This window comes from Mytilus galloprovincialis, chromosome 1 (genome assembly GCF_965363235.1).
Source record: "Mytilus galloprovincialis chromosome 1, xbMytGall1.hap1.1, whole genome shotgun sequence".
NCBI classification, from domain to species: Eukaryota; Metazoa; Mollusca; class Bivalvia; order Mytilida; family Mytilidae; genus Mytilus; species Mytilus galloprovincialis.
This window is the reverse complement of record NC_134838.1, coordinates 104,608,393-104,616,985: the sequence shown is the minus strand read 5'-3', so window position 1 is coordinate 104,616,985 and position 8,593 is coordinate 104,608,393.

Below are 8,593 nucleotides of genomic sequence, written 5' to 3'. Positions count from 1 at the left end.
TATATGTTAGTTGGATGTGACTTGTTTGACTTTCAGAGTAAAGCTTACATAAAATTGAGAATGGATATGGGGAATGTGTCAAAGAGACAACAACCCGACCAAATAAAAAACAACAGCAGAGGGTCACCAACAGGTCTTCAATGTAGCGAGAAATTCCCGCACCCGGAGGCGTCTTACTTACCGTGGATTATTATTCTAAGTACATTGATGTGTTACCGTTGAATTCAACCAATACTACAGCTATAGTTGAAGCGCTAAAATCCATATTTGCAACACATGGAATACCAACTACATTACGTTCAGATAATGGACCACAGTTTAGTTCGTCCGAGTTTAAGAAGTTCAGTAAGGAACTCGGAATTGACCACCAAACATCGAGTCCACATTTTCAAAGTGCAAATGGTGAAGCCGAAAGATCAATACAAACCGTTAAAAATCTCTGGAGAAAATCTGATGACAAACATTTGAGCCTATTAGATTACCGTACTACACCATTAGAAGGAATTGACTTGTCGCCTTCCCAACTTCTAATGGGTAGACGACCGAGAAATACTCTGCCTACGTCAAAAGAAGTGTTGAAGCCTAATATGAACAACTCAATGAATGTAAAAAGACACTTTGACCGCGAGAAAGAAAAGCAAAAGTTTTATTATGACAAACGCAGAGGAGTGAAAGAATTACCAACAATAAATGATAAATGTGCCGTGCGTATGACACCTTTACCCGGCTCGAAGGAATGGAAACCAGGAACTATTGTCAAGCACAGCGACAAACCGAGATCTTATATTGTGCAAAGGTCCGATTCAGAAAACAATCGCTTGTACAGGAGAAATCGTAAACACTTGCGTACTTCTACCGAAACAGCCTCCAAGGACATTAACCGTGAGACAACAAGTGACAATTTCGAATTAGACAATCTACCTAATAGAATCGAGACCGCCCCGAAAGAAGCAAATGACAATAAGCTAGATGTAAGTAAAGAACGCGACGAGGAAGTGATGCGCTCAGATGTGACAATGACTAAATCAGGAAGGCTTGTCAAGAAACCAGAGAAGCTTGATTTGTAAAATTTTGTGAATTAGACTTTTAAGTTTTCTCATATTAGCGTAGAACTTTATGAGCGAGTTTCATTTTTTTTTTAGTTTTCATTAGAATAGACTTTAAAGTTGCTAGTTCCGAAATCCGAAATTTTCATATATTGACAATTCAATTTAATTCAATTTGTGAGTGCGATTAGAGACTTTTAAAATTCTTCAATTAGTTTCATTTGCGAGAGAAAGAGAGATGTAATATCAATCAATTGTTATCATGTAGTTTGCTGTTATCATGTAGTTAATACTTATGCATAGGTGACTTCGTTACCTTCCCCATCCTTGTAACTGCCCTTATTAAAAATAAAACGTGCAACTCAACTGTGGTTGTTATTACAGGGTATGATTACAAATGAGACAACTTTTATCAAAAGACGAACTAATAAAGATGTATACCCCAATAAAACATCGTATGCCTAATGGCATTCAACAATGAACAAATCACATCCAATATAGTAAGTTATAAGAGACCCCTTTACTTGCACTCACTACTAAATGTAAACCAATAAAAAGCAAGAAAAACAGCGTTTCCGGTTTCTAGAAAAAAAAGCAATAAACAAATATAACACGTATAATTCAAAGCTGCCGATTTCGGATCTTGATCTATATAATGAGGCGCTGTTCAAGTCGCCGTGAGCACTACTCTATCCCCTCAAGAGCAATGGTGTAATAGTACAACTTGTTTAGTTAAATTAAAATTCTGTTTAATATTAGATCGCCCATGTTAAGAGTTGTGTACATATATTTGAGGTGTTCAGAAACAGCAAAGATAATTGTTATCATTATAGAGAAGACTTTTTCACTATACAAATTTCTATTTAGTTGAGCACTCTTAAATAATTGTTAAAAGTTTGGCAAAAACAGATCCTCTCCTAAGAAACATTTTAACAAGAGAAACGTTTTAAATAGCTCTGATTTCTTATGTTAGCATGCTACAATAAATATAGATTACATGGATAAAATTGAGAAAGGAAATGGTGAATATGTCAAAGCGACAACCACCCGACCATAGAGCAAACAACAGCCGAAGGCAACCAATGGGTCTTCAATGTAGCGAGAATTCCCGCACCGTAGGTGTCCTTCAGCTGGCCCCTAAAATATGCATAATAGTACAGTGATAATGGACGTCATACTAAACTCCGAATTATACACAAGATATTAAAAATTAAAATCATACAAGACTAACAAAGGCCAGAGGCTCCTGACTTGGGACAGGCGCAAAATTGCGGCGGGGTTAAACATGTTTATGAGATCTCAACCCTCCCCCTATACCTCTAGCCAATGTAGAAAAGTAAAAGAATAACAATACGCACATTAAAATTCAGTTCAAGAGAAGTCCAAGTCTGATGTCAAAAGATGTAACAAAAGAAAATAAATAAAATGACAATAATACATAAATAACAACAGACTACTAGCAGTTAACTGACATGCCAGCTCCAGACCTCAATTAAACTGATTGAAAGATTATGTCTTCATCATATGAATATCAGGTACAATCCCTCCCGTTAGGGGTTTAGTATCATACTATCATAAAATATATGAGAAGAACATAACCCGTGTCATGCCAACAACTGTTTTTTTAGAAATAAATGTGTTTAGTTCCGATGCAAAGACCCTATCAGTGAATCAATGTTAAAGCCAAAATATGCAATCTTTAATGACCTGACAACAGTATCGTAACTATATCCCCTTTTAATAAGTCTATTTAAAGGTTTTGTTAGTTTCTGAGGAGAATACTGACATTTTTGTGCTTTATAAAGAATATTTCCATAAAATTTTGGATGTGAAATACATGAACGTATAAGATGTCTGCATGTTGAGTTATATTTACGAATTATTTCCTTATACCGGTGATAAAATTTAGTAAATGTTTTGACCAGTTTGTGATATCGAAAACCCTGGTGTAATAATTTTTCAGTAATACATAAATTTCTCTCGCTAAAATCTAATACATTGTTACATACACGAGCAAATCGTACAAGTTGAGATATATAAACACCATAAGATGGTGACAAGGGCGTTTGCTGGGCGATATTCATGCATTGGTTTTATACATTTTAGTCATTTTGTTGGAAGATTTGTTATTTTCATCTAAAAAACTTAAAAAGTTTACATCAGATTTAACTTGATCACTGTCTCTAATCATCGTCGGGACGGGCTGTTGAAGGCCTCTTTTTTAAAATATAATTACCGATGGAAGGAGAAAGACTTTTTGTGTAACCTGCCTTTGTGTTAAATTTTTTATTATTGATCAAGTCGAAAATGCTATCTAAAACACATACCACTCATGCAAAAAGAGGTGTCAGACAATTTTTTTTTATCATACTGCTTTAATTACATTAAAGATGTCTGTTTCCGTTTTTTCCGTTAAATACCAATTCCTCAGAGCAATTGGTACTTTGCGGAACGGAACGGAACGGAAAAATAGATTAAAAAGTTTACATCAGATTCAACTGGATCACTGTCTCTAATCATCGTCGGAACGGGCTGTTGAAGGCCCCTTTTTTAAAATATAATTACCGATGGAAGGAGAAAGACTTTTTGTGTAACCTGCCTTTGTGTTAATTTTTTTATTATTGATCAAGTCGATAATGCTATCTAAAACACATACCACTCATGCAAAAGGAGGTGTCAGACAATTTTTTTTTATCATACTGCTTTAATTACATTAAAGATGTCTGTTTCCGTTTTTTCCGTTAAATACCAATTCCTCAGAGCAATTGGTACTTTGCGGAACGGAACGGAACGGAAAAATAAATTAAAAAGTTTACATCAGATTCAACTTGATCACTGTCTCTAATCATCGTCGGAACGGACTGTTGAAGGCCTCTTTTTTAAAATATAATTACCGATGGAAGGAGAAAGACTTTTTGTGTAACCTGCCTTTGTGTTAAATTTTTTATTATTGATCAAGTCGAAAATGCTATCTAAATCACATACCACTCATGCAAAAAGAGGTGTCAGACAATTTTTTTTTATCATACTGCTTTAATTACATTAAAGATGTCTGTTTCCGTTTTTTCCGTTAAATACCAATTCCTCAGAGCAATTGGTACTTTGCGGAACGGAACGGAACGGAAAAATAAATTAAAAAGTTTACATCAGATTCAACTTGATCACTGTCTCTAATCATCGTCGGAACGGGCTGTTGAAGGCCTCTTTTTTAAAATATAATTACCGATGGAAGGAGAAAGACTTTTTGTGTAACCTGCCTTTGTGTTAAATTTTTTATTATTGATCAAGTCGAAAATGCTATCTAAAACACATACCACTCATGCAAAAAGAGGTGTCAGACAATTTTTTTTTATCATACTGCTTTAATTACATTAAAGATGTCTGTTTCCGTTTTTTCCGTTAAATACCAATTCCTCAGAGCAATTGGTACTTTGCGGAACGGAACGGAACGGAAAAATAAATTAAAAAGTTTACATCAGATTCAACTTGATCACTGTCTCTAATCATCGTCGGAACGGGCTGTTGAAGGCCTCTTTTTTAAAATATAATTACCGATGGAAGGAGAAAGACTTTTTGTGTAACCTGCCTTTGTGTTAAATTTTTTATTATTGATCAAGTCGATAATGCTATCTAAAACACATACCACTCATGCAAAAAGAGGTGTCAGACAATTTTTTTTTTATCATACTGCTTTAATTACATTAAAGATGTCTGTTTCCGTTTTTTCCGTTAAATACCAATTCCTCAGAGCAATTGGTACTTTGCGGAACGGAACGGAACGGAAAAATAAATTAAAAAGTTTACATCAGATTCAACTTGATCACTGTCTCTAATCATCGTCGGAACGGGCTGTTGAAGGCCTCTTTTTTAAAATATAATTACCGATGGAAGGAGAAAGACTTTTTGTGTAACCTGCCTTTGTGTTAAATTTTTTATTATTGATCAAGTCGAAAATGCTATCTAAAACACATACCACTCATGCAAAAAGAGGTGTCAGACAATTTTTTTTTATCATACTGCTTTAATTACATTAAAGATGTCTGTTTCCGTTTTTTCCGTTAAATACCAATTCCTCAGAGCAATTGGTACTTTGCGGAACGGAACGTAACGGAAAAATAAATTAAAAAGTTTACATCAGATTCAACTTGATCACTGTCTCTAATCATCGTCGGAACGGGCTGTTGAATGCCTCTTTTTTAAAATATAATTACCGATGGAAGGAGAAAGACTTCTTGTGTAACCTGCCTTTGTGTTAAATTTTTTATTATTGATCAAGTCGAAAATGCTATCTAAAACACATACCACTCATGCAAAAAGAGGTGTCAGACAATTTTTTTTTTATCATACTGCTTTAATTACATTAAAGATGTCTGTTTCCGTTTTTTCCGTTAAATACCAATTCCTCAGAGCAATTGGTACTTTGCGGAACGGAACGGAACGGAAAAATAAATTAAAAAGTTTAAATCAGATTCATTTTGATCACTGTCTCTAATCAAGGACGACGTGAGGTCAGTCTAGATATCATAATGCATGACTTGCAAATGCGTTAATTTCATGATAATTTATCAGGACAATCCGACATATTCATCTACAGAATATTTTCCGATGTTATACATTATTACACATTTCACCTGTGAAGATGAGATTAAGTATACATTTGTGTTATTTGTATATGGAAAACCGTAAAACACAGAAATTTTAAAGTTTGTTTTGTTTTAAAGATTTTTCGAAATTTTGATAAATGCCCCCTTTGGATACCTTAAATGAAATTCCTTTCCGTTCCGTTCCGTTCCGTTCCGTTCCGTTCCGTTCCGTAAAGTACCAATAGCCCTTTAAGGCTTTGATTGAGACAAGGTGGGACATGTGAAATTCCCCACCCTATTTTTTTTTTAAATAAAATTTTAAATCAAACCAAAAATTATACAGATCTTTAGATTAATATAACAAAGACTTGTGTAAAGTTTTAAGCAATAATCATCGATTGTTTTTGAGATATGGCACGACATGTAAAAAAACCCTCCCCTTTTTTTACAAAATACTCAATAACTCAAAAATGAAATTTTGACTCATCACCAAAAAGTATACAGATCTTTACATTAATATAACAAAGATATGTGTAAAGTTTTAAGCAATAATCATAAATGGTTTTTGAGATATGGTGCGACATGTAAAAACCACCTCCACCTTTTTTACAAAATACTCAAAAATGAAATTTTGAATCATCACCAAAAAGTATACAGATATTAAGATTAATATAACTAAGAAGTGTTTAAAGTTTTAAGCCACAATCAAGAATCATTTTTGAGATACGGTGCGACATGTGAAAAAAACACACCCCTGTTTTAGTTACAAAGTGCTGTAACTCAAAAAGTTTAAATCTTATTTTCACCAAAAAGTATACAGATCATTTGACCATCATAAGAAACAACAATATTAAGTTTCATAAAATTTGGATAAGTCATTCTCAAGTTACGGTGCGACATGTTTACGCCGGACAGACGGACAGACAGACGGTACGACAGACGGACGGACGGACACCGGACATTTGTATACCATAATACGTCCCGTCAAAATTTTGACGGGCGTATAAAAAAGGCAAAATTTCCTTAAAATTACCAATTCAGGACAGTAACCTAATAACGGGTTGTCCGATCCATGTGAAAACATCAGGGCAGATAGATCTTGACGTGATAAACAATTAAACCCTGTCAGATTTGCTCTAAATGCTTTGGTTTTTGAGTTATAAGCCAAAAACTGCATTTTACCCCTATGTTCTATTTTTAGCCATGGCGGCCATCTTGGTTGGTTGGCCGGGTCACGCCACACATTTTTAAACTAGATATCCCAAAAATGATTGTTGCCAAGTTTGGTTTAAGAGGAGAAGATTTTTGTAAAAGTTAACGACGATGGACGACGACGGAGGACGACGACAGACGCCAAGTGATGGGAAAAGCTCACTTGGGCCAGGTGAGCTAAAAATAATCTCAATTCAAATTCCTAACTACTCATATAAATACATCATAAAATATAAAATGTCATACAGTCATGATTTAAGTTGATTTGACTACTATTCTTGACAAAGAAAGATAACTCTAATGCAACATTTTATATTGGCAAATTTCCAATGAAGTTCATTAACCTAAAGTTTTTGGCAAATTTCCAATGGAATTTATTAATAACAAAGTTTTTGGCAAATTTCCAATATACATAATTTAAGAGCAATGAAGTTCATTAACCTAAAGTTTTTGGCAACTTTCCAATGGAATTTATTAATATTATAACAAAGTTTTTGGCAAATTTCCAATATACATAATTTAAGAGCAGTTTAGGTGAGCTATTAAAATTAGTTTAAATTACCAACCTTACACTGCTTTTAAATTATGTTTAGTACTTAAGTAATTGTTCATTAACCTTGAAACCCTTTTCCCCTTTTTTTGCACCTTATTCCTTAATGGTTTGAGCCATAACTCCCAAAGACAATTCTTACCATCCCTTTGTGGTATTCCAATATCCAAAAATCTAAATACATGGTCAGATTCATCATATCAAAGAACCCAAAGAATTCAATTTTTGATGAAATCAAATAAAGTTCAATTTTGGACCCTTTAGAACTCAATGTGGACCAATTTGATAATCGGTCCTAAATATTAAAAATCTAAATACATGGTTAGATTCAGCATATTGAAGAACCCCATATATTGAATTTTTATTGAAATCAAACAAAGTTTAATTTTGAACCCCGATTTGAAAACTTGAAAACTGGGCCCATAATAAAAAAACTAAGTACATGTTTAGATTCAGCATATCAAAGAACCCCAAGAATTCAATTTTTGTTAAAATCAAAATCAAAGTTTAATTTTGGACCCTTTGGACCTTAATGTAGACCAATTTGAAAACGGGACCAAAAATTAAGAATCTAAATACACGGTTAGATTCGGTATATCAAAGAACCCCAATAGTTAACTTTTTGATGAAATCAAACAAAGATTAATTTTGGACCCTTTTGGCCCCTAATTCGTTGGGACCAAAACTCCCAAAATCAATCCCAACCTTCCTTTTGTGGTCATAGACCTTATGTTAAAATTCCATAGATTTCTGTTTACTTATTCTAAAGTTATTGTGCGAAAACCAAGTAAAATGCTTATTTGGGCCCTTTTTGGCCCCCAATTCCTAAACTGTTGAGACCAAAACACCCAAAATCAATCCCAACCTTCCTTTTATGGTCATAAACCTAATGTTTAAATTTCATAGATTTCTATTTACTTAAACTAAATTTAGAGTGCGAAAACTAAATGTCTTCAGACGATGATGACTACGGACAACGACGCCAACTTGATACCAATATACGACCAAAAAATTTTCAATTGTTGCGGTCGTATAATAAATAATCCTTTAGTTTAGTCTGAGTAGAGACATATGTCTCTGGTCTGAGTTTAGCTATTATGACTGATCATACATAAATTTAAACCTCAAACTCTGTCAGACTAATGGCAGGATCACAGGCACTTGTTTCTATTCCTGGGAAGACCCACTATCAACATATATTT